Raw genomic sequence first — 21,597 nt, 5'->3', positions numbered from 1 at the left:
TTCCAAATTACTATGAATCTAATTGATGTTGAGCATCATTTGCCTCCTCCTGCCCCTTGCACTGGCCTGCCGCAGCCAGAAAGGGAGGAAAGATAAACACAATATACTACATAGAAAAGTGGCAGGTGGATAAAGTGAAAGGCTTTGCAGTCAATATAAAATAATTTTTTAAAGTACTAGTTCAGGGAGAAAGCAGATCAATAAAAACAAAGGCATTGAAATCAACAAACATGACGACACTCACGGCAGAGTTAAATGCTTATAATACAAGGTTAAGATAGAAAGCAGATTCATAAAAACAAAGCCATTTAAGTCAATATAAGTGAGTCCATTGAAGTCACAGTTCAACCATGGGCCCAATAACGGTCACTCTAGTGAATTTTTAGGGAGAGAAATGATAAAATTTTTACATTGCAAGGTTCAGTTAGAAAACAGGTTCATAATAACAAAGCCATTGAAGTTGACATACCTGAGGACACTAAAAGCACAGTTCAACCATGGGCTTAGTAAGAAAAAAGTTAATGGAGAAACCAGGTACAAAAGAAGGAATCTGAAGGGAATTATGGAAACGGAGTTCAGAGTTCAATAAGCCCACCGAATAACATTGAGAAACGAAAAATTTCTCCTCGTCGTCGTTTTTGTTGCCAAGACCATCCCTCGTTACTATTTTCAGAGGCACTTTACAAATTGAAACATTACGATACAGTCATAAAATGAAGCTCATAATGAACCAACGTAATACATAAATGTGCACCAACGTAATGGAATATGGTTTAAAAAAAACTATGCATGTATATTGAATGATAAAGTTCACTACATACGGAAGATCCAGGTTACTGTGAGGTGCAAATACGATACTTATGCAATTGATGGATGTAAAGGAAAAATATAACAGATAATGGAGCAAATAAACCATATGCAGCTCGTGTCGGTCAAATCTAGTCGTTTAGTAACAATAACAAAACACACTTTCACACTTCATCACTAATGTTTCGGCCATTTTGAAAAATTACGTCACCGACGCTAGCGCCGCTAGTGGCGCAGAAACTTCGGAAACAGATTTAATCCGTATTTAAAAAGGATTTGGAAATCTAGATTTGATGTATTATGAAATCTCCCTAAAATACAGATTTGATCCTTTTTGTGTTTGTAGGGTAATCATATTTGTTGAAGGGGTATTTTAGTCTTTAGGTTTGTACACATTGGTTTTAAGTTATTGCGAATTAAATTCTCACATCAAATTAGTACTTCGAATTTTCAATGTGAATAACTTGTCAATTTTTACACTTAGAACTGATTTTTTCGAAATTTCCTTTGTTGACTGTTGGGGGATTTCATTTCAAATCGGCAGAGGGGTGTCAGGTGACCATCACCGATTTCTCTGAAATTTATAAATGTGAAAGCAGTATCCTTATGATGATTAATGATGCCTTTATCTCAGCTCAGAACCGAACCGTCATAAAGTTACCTTCCTTTGAACATTGCAGTGTCAGGCCTCACAGTAAAAAATGGAAAATCACATAAATGCTGATTACTAAGGAACCATGGCCTGTAATGCAGTGGTTATTGTTTCATTTTGAAGAGAATTCATTCATGCACATTATGGCATAACTTGAAAGTCATTTAAAGCAATAATAAACAAATAGGACTTGTTTAAACAATAAAAATTAGTCATTATTTAACAATTTATTACCAAAAAAAGGCCACCTTTTATTTTCTTTAAAATTTCTCAGGGGGTAGTTTAAATGTTCTGCTTTCAACTAAAAAAATAAAAAAGGTAGTATTTTTATACTTTTTGTTTTAAGGCATGTCAAATTTAGGCATGTTTTCGACTCTTTTACACCAAGATTGCATACCTTCATGGGGATAAAAAATGAAGTTCCATTCTACTTAGCATTCATAACAGTGAAAAGTTCATATCTGAATGATTGGTTACATCTATTGAGTGAAAGCAAGTTCAATCTTGTTTACTTCCACGGCATCCAATGTGTGCAAACACCCACTGCTACCGGCTGGAAACTGTGAATGAGTCGCAATTTGCACAGAGTATTTTTCAATGGCACTTCACATAAGTCTTCTACTTTGGGCCATGTGAAACAATTCGATGGACCTTGTGGATGTATAAGCAAGACACTAATGTCATTCTCTTCTAAAGACACTGCAGTGATTTTGCCGTTGCAGAGACTTGCCGTTCACTCAAGATACGGATGCAAGAGCACCGAAGGGCAACGAAAAACAGGCAATTCCAGCTGTCTGCCATATCGGAGCACGCCTGGACCCCGGGACATGACATTAAGTTTGACGACGCCAAGATAATAGTGAAAGAAGGCAGATATTTTCCCAGACTCATCCGCGAATCCATTGAGATAGCCCGGACGGACAATTTTAACAGAGACGACGGCTACCATCTGGATGCCCATTGGAGGAGGCTCATTAGGCGGACCAATAGGAGAGCGGCAGCCACAACTGGCGGGACTGACCCCCTATATAAGGAGGACGAAAATCGTGGACCGGCATCATCTTCGACCTGAAGACGCTGGCAGCAGTGCCAGCGAAACTGTTGTCATCACCAACAAACCGACGCGGTTGCACCGGAAATATGGAGAAATTGGAACCTGAACACCGCGGAAATCTACGTAGTCACATTATTGTTTATTGTCTAAATCGAACGATTATTACTCCTAGAGTGCATATTTCATGCTTTTAGATTTTTAAATGGTGATATCTGTTTTTGCAATTAAATGAAAAGTTAAAATTTTGAAGCCTACGAAAACGCGACGCCTGAGTATGAATGCTGCAAAAAGCCCGTGTTACCTCTGGCTGCTTGCTGCCGAGCATGGCGGTAGCGTAGAGCTCCCTTCTCGCAGGTAGTGCTTGGTTTAAATAAGGATTATTAATACCCTATCAAACAAAGGAAACTCTCTGACTAAAGACATTTTTAATAGGTGATTGTTATGGGATGTTTCCCGGAGCTCTGTGCCTCATGCGTGCATTGGTAATCTCAGATGATATAAAACTCCTATATACTCGTATAGCATCTAGGTCCCTGTGAGGTCACATGGAGTGGCATCGCATCGCTGCCAATCTGACCTTTTTCAAATGAGGTTAAAATTGACCATTGACATTTGTCTAAACAGGGATTTCGAAAAATCAAATAAATTGTAAACATATTATGAATGCACTAAAGGTAGGTAACGAATCGCAATCAATGTCTTTCGTTTTCTTTGATGCAGTAAATTACCCTATTTGGCTAGGTTAACATGCGTTAAATGCAAAAGTTTGATATAAGTCAAGGAAATACTCACATGTTATACAAAGGACTTTTTTAAATTTACTTGCCACAGTTGAAATATCTCAGGTTTTAGTTTGTGACATAATTTTTGACCAATTCCTACAACTCCATCAGATGGCCCCTACTCATGACCAGTTGCACTGAACAACCATCTATGACTTGCTTCCCGTTTAAGACCTTTCCCCAAGTCAAATATCTGAAATGTTTTTTTAATTAGCAGCTGACTTTTATGAAATATATATGATTTACTTCTCCATATGATATCTTTTTACACTATTGTTCTTCTATATGATTCATCTTAAGAAAAGCATGTGCAGTGTCATGTGAGAAATCATCTGAAGTGCCTGCATACCTTAGTTATTATATTCCATACAGGTAAATATTGATATCTGTACTTTTTGCCAGCGATAGGGTTGTACTTAATCTGGAAGAATCACACTCTAATTCTCGTAAAAGTCAAAATGAAGCATCAATGCCACACCAATTAGTGTTACCAAATTATCTTTTTGAATAGCTTCCCTTTCTATTTTACGGATATAGTGGTGATACACACCTTTCTTGGTTCAATCCTAAACTTCAGCCATGAATTTGTCTGAATGATTCTCAATAGCAGTGAACACATCTTGCTGATAAGGAGTTACACAAGAACAATCTTTATCATCATCCAAGTAAAATGAGAGCACAATGTTGATTGAGCACTATGAGGAAGAGGATGCCAACAGTATGCATCAGCATTGGCCCTTAGTCCTAGTTTTTTTTTAGCTCTGCATTATATGTCAATTGTATGTTTGGTTGAAACTGGAAAATCAGCCATATTATGTTGTTTAGATTAACTTGTGTAAAGAATGATAAAATTTGAATTTGAGGCCTGACACTGCAATGTTCAAAGGACGGTAACTTTATGACGGTTCGGTTCTGAGCTGAGATAAAGGCATCATTATTCATCATAAGAATACTGCTTCACATATATAAATTTCAGAGAAATCGGTGATGGTCACCTGACATGATTTTGCGCAATCTGCCTGATTTGAGATGAAATTGCCCTGTTGGCATTTATATAGCTTTAGGGAAAATCCCATTAATAGAGATTACTTTTTAACAAAATGACTAACTTTAATTAGACAAATTAGATGTATCACTGATAGATTTTAATAAAGTGTTTATCTAATATTGTTCACAGGTGTAGTAAGAAAGAATTTTCCAAATGCCAATTATGAAGAAATACGAGGAAAAGTGAGCTGGTTCTTCATGGATTCTGTTGACCTTAAGGAAGGATGATCAGGCAAAAACATTGATATTGATCCTATTGGCCTTTATTTTTCGTATATATTGAACAAGGGCATTTCTTACGGTATCTGTTATTTATCAACACTTATCAAAATATTCAGAAAATGTTTGGCTGGTTTTATTTGTAATCGAAATTCTGACTACTTCTTGAACTGACTTTTAACTTACTATGCTTATTGAATTTACTCATGCAATACGATCGTTTTTTTACATTTGATGATAGACTGATTAAATAATTCCGTGAGAGGATCCGCTAAAACCTCTTGACAATAATTAAGCACCAGAGGTGGAATACCATCTGGGCCTGGCCCCTTTGTTGTGTCTAATGAATTCAATTTCTTATATATTTCTGAGATTGTGTGGTATATTTGTAAAAATATGTGTAATATTTAGTTAAATAAAATTGTTTTGTCAAAGCAGCACTCTATGTGTTTTCTATTTTCTCCGTAGACCATGTTAAACCAGAATCTCACTGATTTTATTCTTTATTCAATTATTTGTCAGGTAGAAGTCTAAAACAAACTGGTAAGTGTTCCCACAGAGTTCCAGAACAATGCAAAACACATTAGCATGTTACATTATGTTGATGAAGGCTCTCTACTTCCTAGACAGGATGTTCTCAAATGCATGTAAACGCCTCAAAATGCTGAAGCTGTCCCTCACACTAAATGGCACAATGGATGCACTAGTACTTCCATGATTGCACTAAATACATACTGCCACCAGAACAGAGTTTTTAGTTTTTGTTTTGCTAATTTCGATACTTTTTGGATATTCATGCAATATTATTGGATGAAAATTGGATATTAGGTAATATACAAAAGGATATTACATAGATGGCATTTGGCGGCAACTTCGGATATTATGTGGAGATCTAGGCAATGTTGTTGGATGAAAATTTACATTCCAGATACATATATCATTGACGTATTATTTATGTATATCATTTACGTAAATTGACGTATTAGTAATACGTATTATTTACAAAATAAAGTGGGACATATGGACGTATTATTGATGTATTCAATATCAAAGCAATACGTATCATTTACTTAAGATTTACTTTGGCTCAAAGTAAATAATACATATTATATACTTCTGTGTGCTGACTGGGATATAGGTAACTGGGACCCACTGATGAATTCCACTGCAGTCAGAACCAAGGAAGGGAAATTCAGCTTCACTGTAAATCAATTATCCTTGGATATACAGTACCATCAATACGGATTTGAAATTGGCTAATTTTTTCATGGTGGCAAGGTTGCAGCAGTGAATTCTATGGAGGTTTGTAATAGGTGGAGTTAAAATCAACTGATTTGGGTGTTACTTGGTGGAACAATGAGATGTTCATGGTGAAACAAAAACCAAGTACTGTTCCACAAACTTTAATTTGCTGTCAACTAGTTTCAACGGCGTCATTATCAAGACAAACTTGTCGGATAGGGATGCTATAGTCATTGAAACTAGTCGACAGCAAATTGAATTTTGTGGAACAGTACTTGGTTTTTGATTCACCAGGAACATAGGTGGGAATGATCAAAAAATAGAAAAGTACTCTTATTAAGTACTTACTAGCTTACAGTCATAATTTCAATTTTATTTATTTCCATACTCATTTCCATCATTTTTTTCCGCATTGCTATCCCAGGTTGATTTACCATTCCCTAAACTAATTAAACCCTAATTATTCATTTTATCTTTGCTTGGTTTTGTTAATCGACCATTCTCAACTCAACCCTTGCCTCATGATGCATTGGGCTCTTTTTGATATTGCATTAAATCAGTTTTCCCCTGTGGCAAAGCTGAAGGGTAAATTTTAGGAGCCTGAAATGCTTTAAATTAGTTCTGTACCATATGTATAAAAGTCTGTATAGGCTTAACACTGCAAGTTATGTTTCTGAGAAAGCAGGGGAAATCATTTAGCTTAAACTTCAATGCAGGTCAATGCTTTGATAAGTCTGGAAGCTAGGGAGCCCGGCAGATGGAAAACTCCAAACGATTGGAGGCAGGGGTATGTGTGTTAAGGCCTTCCCAAATGGTGAAAAGTTTTAGAGGTTAAGCTTTCTACAGCTTTCCACTTAGAGATATCGCACCTCTTTCTATCCATCTACTGATACTAGAGTACTTCCTAACCATTTCAATATAACATTTATTTTAAATACAAAATAACATGGTGAGGATGTATTCGAATGAATTAACCCTTCATTGATCTAGACCACCCCAAAGATGTTACAATGGACTGGGTGTTGCTTACAAAAATACTTATCTGCCACCCCTTAATAACATCCCACTCTAAACCCACAAAAGCTAGTCTCTCACATGCTTCAGACAAGGGGTGCCCATCCCTGTATCAATGTTGTATTCTCCACAAAACAGCTAAAGCATTTAATAGCTCCTCCCCCCTCCTTGCTGCTAGTTTTCACAAAATCCTCTGACTGCATTATATTTTCACTTCTAATGAAAATAATTCTAAACACTATGGCCTTCGTACATGTATCTACTGTACATATATTAATAGGGGAAACTAATCACGCTCACAGTTGTTTTTGCTTTCGTATTAGTTTTCTCTTTTACGTCTGTCATTCTCCTTCCTTTGATTATTAACCAGGCATTAATACAGCAGTACAAAATCTCCTTTGGAATGACCATGCATAACACCTGTACATATGTCAATGCTCCATTTCTTGCCCAATATTTTGTAACTTCCCCAGCCTCATCAAATCATACCGATGAATTGTTTAGTACTATTGTTCTTTATCTTTGACGGTTCCGTCTTCTATCACAGTTGCTTTACTGTGCTTCATGTTTTACTGTAAGGTTGTTTCAGAATGATCATGGAACCCCTTGTTACGAGGGTTGTACCAAAACTAAGGTTCCCATATTTTTTTACAAATAGAAAACTTAGTTCATTGTTATTAATTTTGACATCGTTGAAAAGCTTACACTTTTGCCTATTTTTCAACTTAGTCTCCATTTTTTTTTCAACACACTTTTGAAGACGGTGTTCCAGCTTTTCCCTATCCCTAAGTTGAAGAAGTCTCCCGCCAATCCGTTGAGGAAGCGTGTGACCTCTGCTTGGACTTCGTCGTCGCTCTTAAAGCATTAGCCGCCGAAGTGCTTTGTTGCGGGGGTGCAATGGAACACACACGTTTCATATCCCGTGACAGTGGCGGATACAGATGGGGGGCACAGGGCGCACCACCTGTATTGCCAAACATTATACAACCACAATTTTTACTTTTTTATATCATCAGATGGCATTGTCTTGTATTTTACATAATCACTTTAATTAAAACCCTCTTAAACTTTGCATGTGACTTGATTATTTTTTATTACGATGAAAGTAAAGGTAACTCAAGGTGTCTTTTGTGCCCCCCCTTGAGTTTTTTCTGTATCCGCTACTGTCCCGTGACGATAGAGTTCAACAACTTCTGCTTGTTACCTCCCCCCTCACATTGTTGAAGAAATTTGCGAGCACAGTCAAGGTGTTGCTCCTTGTGTCCGTCAGTCAGCATCCGGGGGACCCAGCGAGTACACAATTTCTATTTCTGTTTCTGCAATACCTCTAGTGATGGAGCCAAAAACTACTTAACAACAGTCATTTTATTCTTACATTTTGAATAACAGAGATTTTTTTAGCCTTGTCTTGGGGTAAATATGTATAATCAATGTGAGAAAAAATCATAGAAAAATTAAGTGTAAGAATGTGAAACATGCTGATTGCAGAATCATCATGATGGTACTGCTACTATTCATACAGTCTTCAGCAATTCTTGAAGGGCTATCATTAAGTTCCAAAGTGGTCCTTGCTGTGGTGATATCGTGCAGCATGGCTTTCATCCTTACAAACCAATTAAGGAAAACATAATGGATGGCAAACATTTTGCTTTCAACGCTAAAGTCAAATTTGCTGAGGCAATTTTACAGCATTCATAAATATGGAATTCTTTGCGAAGGGTGATTGCTGACTTCTGTCACTCCAAGAATAATGTGTTGTGTGACTTGAGAAATAGTATGCATATCTTAATTTTTTTCATACCTGTGCACCCTTGGGCTAAATAAATTTTTGTGGGTTACTTATTGATCCACTCATGTATACTACGCCCAACTATCTACTCGTAAGCTCGGAGATATTTTTAAAATAATTATTTTACTTCAATATCTATCATGAAAATCTAAAATTATTAAATTAACAGGCCAAGCCAAGCGGAGTTTTCTTATATGGTGTTCCTCTGAGCTCCCAGCCAATCAGCTGTCTTCTCCGGGTTTCTGGAATTGGGTTGTTTCTTATACTAAAGGTGGCTTCATTCTTGAAGTTTCCGTCCGAGCATTGTGGGGGTTAGGTGGGTAAGGGAATATGGGAGGGGTTTAGGGCAATTTTGGGAGTTTAATGTTTGGGTTTATTTGGAATTATGTAATCCCATAGATTCTTTAGTAGTTCATTAAATTAACAATTTATTAACAAACTACAGAAAATGATAATCCAGAGCCAATATTAGTGAAATGCATTCATTCACAAATCAAATTACAGCATAAGTTCAGAACAATGTTTCCAATTACACAGTAATCATTATCAAGAGCTCAAGGACACATCAAATGAGCAGCACTATTGTACCTCCCATTTTCTCCACATAACTATTTTATTGCAAACATTTTGATTCACACGGGATTTAGACAGATCACCACATAGCCCTTTGCACTCCAGACAGTTTGTTGTAATCTGCCAAATGACGAAAAACGATTCGACTCAGACGCCACTTATACACTGTTCCACGGGGGCGAGATGTAAGGGCACACCTTGGGACTAGTCTTACATACGAAGCATCCCTTGGTTGTGCTGCAATTTCTTTATCTGCTATTTCCTGTAAAAACAGATAAAGACAATATTAGTTTTTTTTAAATACCTCTAATGGACATCTGAAAAGAATGATGCCTTTAATTACCTTATTCTTCATCATATTAAACTGTACATACATTTATTGAGGTGAAACTACATTACTGAGCACAATAAGGCACATAATGAAGAAGTCTTAAAAGAGCCCCATCACACAAGCCTAAGTCAGTGGTACTTCAGAGTAGTACCAATGGTAGGGGTATTTTTGTCTGAAGATTTTTGCAGCTTCTTTTATCTTTTTGTTAGTTCCTTTCGGGAAATGCTACATTGAAAACATTTTTTGCTCAGCGTTTCACTCCTACTGGGATCGTTTTCAAGACAATGAGAGGGAAAACATTCTCGTTATGATCTGATATAGGATTCGTTATCCCAATGTTGGGCCGATTTCAATTTCCCATGGAAGGCGATAGTCATTGGGCATTAGATTGGGCCAGGAACCCTTTCCATAACCGGCTGAGGTTATATCCGAGGTTATCTGGCCCAATCTAATGCCCAACGGCTATTGCCTTCCATGGGTAATTCAAATCAGGCCAACAATCACGTAACAAATCCAATATATATGATCGGGACAAGAACATTTTCCTTCACATACTCTTTGTCTTCACGTACTCATTGTCAGTAGGAGGAGTGAAAGTTTGAGCGAAAAATATTTTCAACGCAGCATTTCCTGAAAGGAACTAACAAGGTAGAGGGATATTGTTACAATTATAGGTGCATCTCAGGATCCTTATGCAAAGGCAGGGGTGCAGCTAGGAATTAAGGCTAGGGGGGGTTTTAGGCACAACTAATAGTAGGGATCTGGGGGGTATGGAATACCTGCCAGGGTAAGCTGGAGGTGCGAGGGCCCGTCCCAAGAAATTTTTAAGATAATTGGTTCAAAATGGTGAGTTTTATGGCTTCTGAGGGATATTTCATTCAACCTTACATTTTTCTATAAGTAACATCAATCCAATTAAGTAAAATGGATTAAACTTGAAAATTTCTCTGAGCTCCCAAAACCAACACTGCAACAAAGCAACACTTTGTAAAGGGACCCTAAGATTTCAGTACAGGGGATAGCACACAATAATTATTTCTTAGGCTTACTTTCTTCTGCAGTAATTATTTCTTAGGCTAGAGCCAATGCTGGACAACAGAATTGTAGACCCCTTTAGCGTGGACCCTTCACATGGTAGGTATTACCATCAATGTGAAATAAGATTTATGGGAATCAGAAAAAAGTAGGGATCCAGAAAAAAATTTCAAATTTACCATTCAAGATACCAATAAAATATGGTTTTCTAAAATCAATAAAACATGATTAAAGCTCATAGAGATAGTCGAGACTCATAGTTGACTTTATCAGCAACCTTGGGTAACAAGCACTAAATATACCAAAACTGAAGTCCCTCCAAGCAGCAATCAAGATTAACAAAAAAATGGAATGCATAGGTATCAAAGATTCCTCAACCATCTACCCAGGTGCCCAACTGGTAAATATTCATCAAACCCATTGTTGTAACAATATGGCTACCAAAAACATATGTTGAGGATTGACAATGATTCTTATGTTGCTTATTATCTTCATATAATTGTGGGCCATAAGCAGCCACAAGCCAGTCACATCCCATTAACATAGAGGCTCACATTTAAAGAGTCTTTATTTCACGCACAGAGTCTCTGCTGAGCTAAAATGAGGTATACACACTACTCTGTGAAATCTACAGCATAGAATATAGCTATGGGTGGGTGGATTCTACAACTATTTCCCACTAATGTGGCCAGTCATACCAACAGAATGGCTGGCTGTGGAAGAGGGAATTTGATTTCTAAATTTATTAAACTCCCATTGTGTCACATTTTGGTCCGGTTTTCTAATGTCCAGGTTAAGTTTTTCAGAGTGTAAAAACCGAAGCTTTTGAATTCTCTCATTTTAAGCCATTAGGGTAACTTACTGTAATTCTTGACTACTTTTATTCTGTGAAACTTCCAACCATTTGAAATTTAAGATTATGTTGTGGTTAAAGCTTAACAACACAACTTCATACAGGTCCTTCGAAGAACAAAGGAATCTCTTTATGAACATCCTCGGAATGGCAAAGAGAGGAGTATATAAATTTTGCCATTCTAAGGTTTACAGAGAATTACTGACACAGTGGCATAAATATACGTGAGAGATTACATATCATCAATGATTCGTTAAGGAGAGGTATGACGGGGGGTGAGGGGTAGAAAAAAAATCTCTCCCACCTTTAGCAGTACAAGAGAGAAAAAGATAATGAAAGTACACTTTTTGAAGCCTAGTGTCAGATTCTGACGACTGGCTGAATTATCTCCAAAGTAAAAGCTCCTTTTAAGAGAAAACAACATATTCAATTAATAATTACTAAATTTCTCAAACAGAGAACCCAAATATATCAACTGATTAGTTGATTGTGTATTGCATACATCTCATGATCCCAGGAAGCACCAAACCCCCTCACTAAAATTTATCTAAATCCACCTCTTATGTTGAGGAATCCTTGAAATGAAGGCTAATTCACAAATATTAATGTATTGATACAGAAAAAATTATATTAAAATATGGAACAAATTTTCATGCTGAAGAAAGATTAATTTTTAAACATGGTTTAAAATGGGAGGATGGCAATGAAATGAGAAAGGGTCCCAGATACATAGAATATTTGAATGATCTGTTTAATAATAGGAACCAGCGGCGATTCTAGGAACTTGCGAAGGAGGGGAGGGGGGTTATGAGCAGTACATATGGTAAAGTAGAATAGACTATACCAGGGGCGGTCTGGCCAGGTCTGCTGGTCAGCGATCACCGAGGGCCCCGAGCTTAAGGGGCCCCCATAATGCTCGCGTCTATTGTGAAGTGTATCTATATGAAAGGTTTTACAGAAAAAGAACAGGATTCTTAGAACCAAAGATTTTTTGTAATTATAAAGTTCTACGTTTTCATTAGTAGCTTTCTTTGCAACATACTAAGGTAGAAAATATCATATAAAATAAATAAAATAAAGGTGTTAGAAGATTAAAGAGAACCTAGAGCTTATTTGAAAGGGCTATTCGATAAGGTCATTTTTGAGATTTCTTTAGATTACAGTGCAATCACATGGAACAAAGTCACTAAATAGTTAATAGAACCATAATACATTATTATAGTGCATAAGCTGTGAAATAGGTAGTATTTTTTCATATCTAGTTTTTTTTTAAAGAGCCAGAATGGCGTCAAAATTGATTTCCGGGCATACAATTTCCTAAAATTTTCCAGGGGGGCTGGGATGGGGAGGAAGGCCCCATAATGTGTCCCAGCCGAGGGCCCCCAATCACCCCAAGCCATCCCTGGACTATACATTTATTATACACTTAGTATCACCCTTGGAGCAAAAGAGAATTTACAAGTCAGAAGAAATTGGCTCACCAAAAGACTGATAGAAAAATAAAACAACGAAGATGCTGATGATACAAAAAAATAGATATAGAAGTAAAGAATTTGACATAAGAGAATGATACAGAGATAATAATACGATAACAAAGAAACAAGGATTTAAATTGTACAACATTCAGAATATGTATGCTGTGATTTATTTAGCCCAGTAAGTTTAATTTTGCTTCCCATCGAACAGAGGCTAGTATAATTCATTTTTTAATGTATAAATGAAGCCCTTCCATTATGAACTTTCAAGGAGAGAATTCCAGCATTTAGACGCCGTAATGAAAAATGACTTTTGGTAGGCAGTTGTACGTGGAATTGGATAAGGCAAAGAATACTTCTTAGTGCGAAACATCTTCTGAGTGGTTTCTGACTTAATCTTAAACATTTCCCTGAGGTAATAAAGAATTCTCTACCTGAAAATTATTTAAAGAGAACAGCTCCAAGTAAATTGTTCCTTTAGCTATAGAGATGTAGCCAATCTAAGCTGATTCTGTACCATAACAAATAAATATCCCTTCCAAAATTAAATACATATCGTACAAATGAATTTAGTTGGCTTTTTAATTGAGTTTAAGAATCACATTTGATTATCACTGATTACAACTGGAGGAAGGTGATATTTATCTATTTTGAGAATCCTTGATAGGATATACCCTCCAACGAAATTATGAGCCCAGAAAGATATGCTAAATTCTGTTTTCCCAATTAGTTACTGTGATTCTGTTAATATTTTTAGCACAAAGAAATTTTTAAAAATCACAAAAATTCAATATAAATCATAAGACGAACCGTCAATGTCTACAAACCTTCAAGTTAGTAAAGAAGAAGTCCTAAGAAGAGCAGGAGAGAAGAGAAGCCTAATGAAAACCTTGGCAAGAAGAAGGAACGACCTTATAGGCCATATTTTGAGACATCGATGGTCTGATGAAGACAATCGTCAAGGGATAAGTAGATGGTAAGAATGAAAAAGGAAGACCTCAAACTAAATACATGGAACAGGTGAAGACAAATGTGAAAGAGAATAAATACGTAGGTGTGAAAAGATTAGCTGATAGGAGAATTGACTGGAGAGCTGCATCAAACCAATCTTAGGAATTTTGACCAGTGATGACGATTATGGACAACACTCAATTTGAAGTTCTGAAAAATTTAGATACGATAACTTGTCCATCAAATATATGAGGAGAGGTGCTGACTTAGGAAGTTAATGAAGACAGTTATAATAATAATAATATTTATTTTACGGGCACAAGCCCTTTTACAAATTACAAATAAAAATAAAAATTGCACACTAGTGGTACAAAGAATGTACATAATATAAAAAAAGCGTACAAGAGTAAAACAGGATAAATGCATTACAAAAATAAAACAGAATAGTTAAAAGTCAACTGACAATGAACTATAATTAAATACACACAGAAATTTGGACTAAAGAATGATACAGACTAGTTAGGAAGGAAATAAAAAAGGGTCAGTAAGGAATTTTTAAATGAAAAGTTTGATTGATGAAAAATATCAACATCTGAGCATATATGTATTATTAAAATCTCTCACTATCCTGTACATAGGTAAATAAAATATTTAATTGAAATTAATATATGGGAGGGAGTTCTGATTCAACTTCCAAAAGAGGTTGTAGATAGCCGAGACTGAAGCACTATTTTGCAAAAGTAATGTTGAGGGTTGCTCACGGTTGAATGGAGGTGAGGGCAAAAAATTACTTAGGTAACAATCGGTTTGGTTTTAGTGTGATGTGTTTGAGGCTGGCAAAGAGATATCAGGAGTGAGGAGCTTTATGGTTTAAAACACATGCATGCTAAGGAAGGAGATGGAGAAAAGACTGGAGGCATTGAAGATGTGAGTCTATAGGAGAATGGTGATTATGATATGAATGGAGAGTAAAAGAAATGAAGAAATTCAAGACATGAGCAGCGGGAAGAGGAAACTTCTTGCGGACATAAAAAGATAGGGGGGTTTGGATCGGGCAATTATGGGACAGAAATGAGGTGCTGAGAACTGCTAAAGGAAAGCGGATGATAGATAATTCCAGGGGCGGTTTGAGGTGATAGGGGGCCCTCGGCTGGGGCTCATGATGGGGCCCTCCTTACCGGAGTCTTCTTCGGAAAATTTTAGGATATTGCATACCAAGAAATGGATTTTGACTCTATTCTGGTTCTTAAAAACTAGAAAAAGTTTAATAAAAATATCGACTTCGTGAGAAAAAATACTGTAAAAAGTGAGAATTGCACAGTAGGGCGGATCGGAAAAATCGATTTTTTTCAAATCCATCTAGCCCAATGAAAAAAAGTTGTGGGACCGATCAAAAATAAGGCCTGAAAAATTTGAGACCTCTAGGTGAACCCCTGACCCTCGCTCAAATTCGATTTAGGGGGGGAAGGTCGAAATTCAAAAAATATAATATTTTATGGTCATTTCCTATAGATTTGGCCGAGTTACTGTCCTTCTAGGACAAAAATTTCCTGCATTTCGACGTATCTGCCACCGTTTAGCCACAAAATGCCTAATTTGAGTCCGCGCCCGCGAAGAAAAAATTCCAACGCCCACGCAGCGTCGCGGATACAAGAGCCGCAGGCCGATCCCCTCCCCTCCCCGCTCGCTTCTACCCCTCCCACGCCTCCAATACAGCAAAATTCATCCCGCGTAAGCTGCTAGGAGGTCATTTATCTTTGATAATATAAATCGGAAGATGGTAGAAGGTAATAAAGGAAGCTTAGTGAGACGACTTGTCCCTTATTAGGCGCCTCGTCGGCGTTAAACAAATCGATATTACCAACACTTAGGGTGCGATTCATAGACGGCACTTTAGGCTAAAGTATACTTTAGCCGGGCTAAAGTCTGCTTTTTCCGTTTCATAAACGCCACTTTAGAGGAAAAATGGCCGAATCGTCACTTTACCGTAAAGTGCCCAACCGGAGCTCACTTTAGGGCTAAAGTGTCCTTTACGGATGAATAAATATGGCTGCACCGGCTGTTATTGAAGTTGAAATATGAAGATATTTGGGTTACGGAAATGAATATGAACTAATTTTTTGGTGAGAACACAGCAGCAAACTGGCGCGTTTCAAGAAATAACCATACAAGTAACATATGTCTTTTCCCTGAATATATATCGAGTCGGTATTGATGGAGATGACCCAATTCTTATATTTTGAAGTTTAACTCTATCGGTCGTGTGATAATTACAACACAGTAATTGGTTGAACAGGTTGGCATAATTTATGTTGATTTTATATACAAGTTAATTGTTAAGTTCTTAGGTTATTTATACGTTCATATTCTAGAATTTTCCTTAAAGATACTTGAATATGATAGCAAAATTCTGTTTACATTGGCGTCAATAGCCTTCGTAAACAAAGACTTGATTTTCATATCGTTTTGCCAGCCAAATACTAGTTTCTACACCTTGCATTGCATTTTAAGCGTTTTCATTCAATATTTGCTTAATGTACTTAATGTAATGCTGTAATGTTATTCTTTCCGTATGCCTCCATATCACGCTTAACATGTTTCTGTGATTGTGAAACTAGAGTCGAGTTTCTGTTTCGTTTTTCGACTATACATTTGCATGTTTACAATGATGATATAAGATCTCGTCATGAAAGGCAGCAATAAAAAGTAAAACGTACTTTCCTTCATAGCCATATTATCAGCAGCAAAGCAATGTTTTTTCGAGGATGTAGGATTGTTATGAAATGTTATTTACGCAGCATCACAGACTTCACTGACATTTTTTACTGCAAAATTCGTGAATGGATACTCGGGTTAGGTATTCACATATGTCGAGGCATCTTTTAAAGTAGACAAAGAGATATTTATTGATATAAGTCCATTCTCACATTCAACATGTTTCATTGCGTGGCCATTCATTCATTGGTTTTGATGATATAGATATTCTTGACTGTACATTCTCGTCGATTTCTCTAGAATATATAACCCCTTAGGTCAACATTCCAAGAATTAAAATATTGGTAAGCACAAAAGAATTCAACAAACACCCATACCTCATTCAAAATATGCGTCCAACTGAGACAACCACTGATCGGTAAATCTTCAAATTAATTGGCAGTTTCAAGTTAACGCGAGAGAATTTCACTATTTCACCCACCTTCAACGAACGTACACCATCAAACTTCGACTAACATGTAGTCCAAACAACCGTATGCAGTTAATCATAGAAAATGATCATAAAATGACGTGAAAATATCAGCATTTGAATATTTACTTCGCTGGGAACATCGAAGGGCATTACCAATGCACGAAGCTAATTAAAAGTGATCTTTTATTCAGCCAACTCAGTCATTAACGTACAAAAAAGCTAGTGGGGAAAAGCTTTCAATGACGCAGTATTCATTTACATTTGCACATAATATGAGAAAACGAGAAAATACAGCTTAATAAGTCTTAGCAAAATACAACACGAAAACCCAGTCGCCAGAAACATGTAAACAAGTACGCATTTAATATCGTGTGTCATCTTTTTCTTCACTTTTTCGCAGCGTTCATTGCCAACACTCAAAAATTTCAATGCATGATCGAGACTTTAGGAGCTAAAGTTCCACTTTATAAAGTGAGATCCTTGGAACGACTCTGAAACGAACTTTAGCTAAAGTCTCACTTTACCGTAAAGAGAGACTTTGTAAAGTGAGCAATTTCAGTGTCGTCTATGAATCGCACCCTTAGAGAAGTGATGAAATATTTTTAGATCCGAGAACGCAGGAAAGGAGCCTACGGTCTATGAAGAGGCCTCTCGAGTGGCTGTGAAGGTGTGCGAACTTCGGATATATGCTTCTATTCCGGTATTGTCCGACAGCTGTGACTAAATGGATTTTGGGTGCAGGCCACTCGCGTCCTCTCCCCGCTCGCCTCTACCGCGCCCCAAATGCACCAAAATTCACACCTAGTGCATCGTTACTCTAACTAATATTTGATGTTTCGGCTTCGTCTTTGAGGGAACAATCACGATAGAATTACTCAATTATCTGCTTTCCAGTCTATATTTCTTATGTCAGTGTCATTCCTCGACTTTCGCTGTTGTCAACAAAGTTTTGGTGAATTCTTTCACGAATATCTCGTCCGCATGTATAATAAAAAGAATATTTAACTTCAAATTTGAACATTCATCAATAGACTTTTAAATTTCCACAGCGCTAACGTCAGATGTAACCGGAGGTACCGTGATCTATCTCCAATATATCATCAGTGTGTAGTCCTTTACGCCTATATTAAAATCCAGCAATTAACAAAATCTCGGATTGGTCGTCAAACGCATCCTTGCAACAACGCAAATTGGGTCCCTAAATTTCCCTCCCAATGTTAATGTCGCAAATCTAAGTCAACTTAGTGCAAATAGCAAGACCACTGTAAGGAATGAAATATGATTTGATGCTTTCCCGGCGAATGATGTGGGTAAACTCTTCTCGGGATTCAACATAATTTATCCCTGAGATTGAGTCGGAGCTTGAAACGTTGCCCATTATGGAAGAATTAACCCGGTGAAAATCCCGAGAAGAGTTTACCCACACTACAAGGGATGTTGGAATTATGCTTGCAGCAGAGGGATGATGCCTCCTTTTTCGGCGGCATTCACTTGGTTCCATCACATTCAAATCATTTTTAATTTTTTTCATCTAGTTTTTACTCGGAAAGGAATCGAGAACCGCAGATTTTATAACTTTTGAATTAGCAATCCTCCTACGGGGGAGGCAGACCCCCAAAAGTGGGTCCCTGTTTCTTCAACTAACACCACACATTTCCCTCTACACTTGCATTGATAATTCTTCTTGCCTTTTTTCATCAGACAAAAGTACAGTCTTTCACCCCATTAAAATGTAGCCCTTTGATGACACCCTTCGATACCTCTCTTTTCGTATTCACAATAATTACCATCTTTTTCTGTATACGTAAGTAATTCTTGCAAACTACCTTGGATGTATTTGGAAGTTACTAACTTGGAAGTTACTATTTTTGCGTCAGCTAAAGTTGCGAGGACGATCACTGCTGTTGCTTGGTTCTAGCATATACCTCTATCACAGTTGCCCGATGCATTTTTCTCGCAGAAGTTCCAGTTTACGTTTAGTCCTTAATGCTTATGTCATGAGGAACGTAGAGAAACAAATCGGCAGATACCTCGTAAGTTTAATTTTCTTCGGATGAATTGATGAAGATAATTTTTGATACTATTTTCCCATACAAGAATTGACGATGTTGACTCAACGCTCTCCGACGATTCCATTTTTTTCCTCAGTTGCCGAGTTTCATTAGGATTCAATCCAGCAGCCATCAACTTTCGTTTCGTCCGCTTATCTCTCAAAATACTTCTTCCTTAGAGAGGAATCTTTTGCTCCTTCTTGCACTTAAACGCAAAAATATCGCATCATTTCAAATGTTCCTTTAAAAGCGTTTGAGTTTTGTACTTCAATAAAACTCAAATTTTGGCCTATTTGCATTTTCCGTACGTCCGTTCCGTTTTAGTCTTCCTGTGGTACCGCTAAATCCATTTAGTCACACACATAATGGAAGAAAAGCACAGTTCGCACACCTTTATAGCCACTCAAGAGGCCTCTACATAGACCGTAGGCTCCTTTCCTGCGTTCTCGGATCTAAAAATATTTCATCACTTCTCTTAAGTGTTGGTAATATCGATTTGTTTAACGCCGACGAGGCGCCAAATAAGGAACAGGTCGTCTCACGACGCATCCTTTTTTACTTTCTACCATCTTCCGATTTACATTATCCAAGATGAACGCCCTGCTAGAAGCACACGCGGGATGAATTTTGCTGCACTCGAGGCGTGGGAGGGGGAGAAGCGAGCGGGGAGGGGAAGGGATCGGCCAGCCGCTCTTGTTTCCGCGACGCTGCGTGGGCGTTGGAATATTTTCTTCGCGGGCGCGGACTCAAATTAGGCATTTTGTGGCTAAACGGTGGCAGATACGTCAAAATGCACGAAATTTTTGTCCTGGAATGACAGTAACTCGGCAAAATCTATAGGAAATGACCATAAAGTATTATATTTTTTGAATTTCGACCTTCCCCCCCTAAATCGCATTTGAGCGAGGGTCAGGGGTTCACCTAGAGGTCTCAAAATTTTCAGGCCTTATTTTTGATCGGTCCCACAACTTTTTTTCATTGGGCCAGATGGATTTGAAAAAAATCGATTTTTCCGATCCGCCCAATTGCACAGCTCATAAAATTTAATAATGTATAATGGTTCTATTATTTATTTAGTGAAATTTCTCCTCGATACTGCACTAAAAAATTAAAAATCTCGAAAATAACCTTTTCAGATAAGCCTTTCAAAAATGCGTCAAGTTCTCCGTAATCTTCAGACACATTTATTTTATATGATGTTTTTACACTGAGTATGTAGTCGATAAAGCAACTAATGAAAATGTAGAAATTAATAACTGCAGAAAATACTTTGGTTTAAGTAAAATAAGTCTTTTTTATTACGCCTTTCATATATGCTTCACGGTAGACGCGAGGGTTTTCGGGCCCAGTGGCACAGCGAGGGGGGGGTTTTGGGGGTTAAACCCCCCCCCCCAGAGCTCAGAGAATTTTTTAAGTTTAATCCATTTTACTTAATTGGTTAAATATTACTAATAGAATAGTGTAAGGATTAATTAAATATTCCTCTGAAAGCCGTAAAACTCACCATTTTGAACCGTTTATCTGAAAATTCCGCAATTTATTAATCTCGCACCTACCGATTATCCTGGTGGGTATCCCATACACCCACACACCCCGGTATTAGTTGCACCTAAACCCCCCCCCCCCCCCCCAGCCTTAATTCCTAGCTGCGCCCCTGGTCGGGCCCCCCTAAACTCGGGGCCCTCGGCGATCGCCGACCAGCCGACCTTGCATGTAGGGTATGCAGAACAAGTTGGCTAATTTCAACCGCTGCCATACGCCCACGTTGTTTCCTTGGATATCAAGCAGACTAGCCACGATAGAAGAGAGGAGGAGCAAAATCCCCAGTCTACATTCCTGCAGAATCTGATACTCCGAAGCGGTTGGCAGTAGGGAAAATGAATTATATCGGCGGCATTTTACGATCAACTTTAAAGGTACCTACGCAACAGTAAAATTTTGAAGGCAAAATAGGCAGGAAAAGACGTCATTTGTGGTACATAGCGTTCCGATAACATGGTATCACAGCGGAATAGGTTTATCGCGGTTAAATTGACGCGCTTTTTAAGAGTATCATGGCTGTTTTAAGTTGGGAGGTGTATAATCGCATGATAAGTGGCTAAAATCGTCCGACGATTTCTGCCGTACATTACATATACGGTTGATATTTCAAATTAATCTGCAACTAAAATTTATCATCTACCTATAAACATTGATGCATGTGGGAGTCCAATTGCATGCTGCATGCTGGTGATTGATCACCCCTTGCCAAACACCCTAGAGGTGGCTCGCAGGGTATTATGTAGATGTAGATTGAAACATGAAAGTTCACAATGATATTCTTTATTTAACAACGACGTAATAAATTATAGGACACTTTTTCATGATCTGCTATTGCTATGGAGACGACGTTACACGTACCGGTTGATCTATTATTTGTCACATAGACTTCGCACGGCGTACACTATAAATCTCATTTAATCATATTAGCATGTTATTCTTTGAAGCATAAAGCATATTTATCTAGCACCATAGCACCTATTTTGTGTTTAGATG

The 21,597-nt window shown here is 37.5% G+C and overlaps 1 protein-coding gene across 1 annotated transcript in view; it reads right to left on the bottom strand.

Moving 5' to 3' along the window:
* Positions 1-9,004: 9,004 nt before the first annotated feature.
* Positions 9,005-21,597, bottom strand: part of LOC124160636 (doublecortin domain-containing protein 2-like) — a 62,146-nt gene continuing 49,553 nt past the window's right edge. The window contains exon 11 of the mRNA XM_046536548.1: positions 9,005-9,441. The gene's annotated coding sequence lies outside the window, so the exon portion shown is untranslated. The remainder of the gene's footprint in view (positions 9,442-21,597) is intronic.

Source organism: Ischnura elegans, chromosome 6, assembly GCF_921293095.1.
Source record: "Ischnura elegans chromosome 6, ioIscEleg1.1, whole genome shotgun sequence".
In the NCBI taxonomy this organism is placed as follows: domain Eukaryota; kingdom Metazoa; phylum Arthropoda; class Insecta; order Odonata; family Coenagrionidae; genus Ischnura; species Ischnura elegans.
This window is presented reverse-complemented; position numbering and strand designations above follow the sequence as displayed.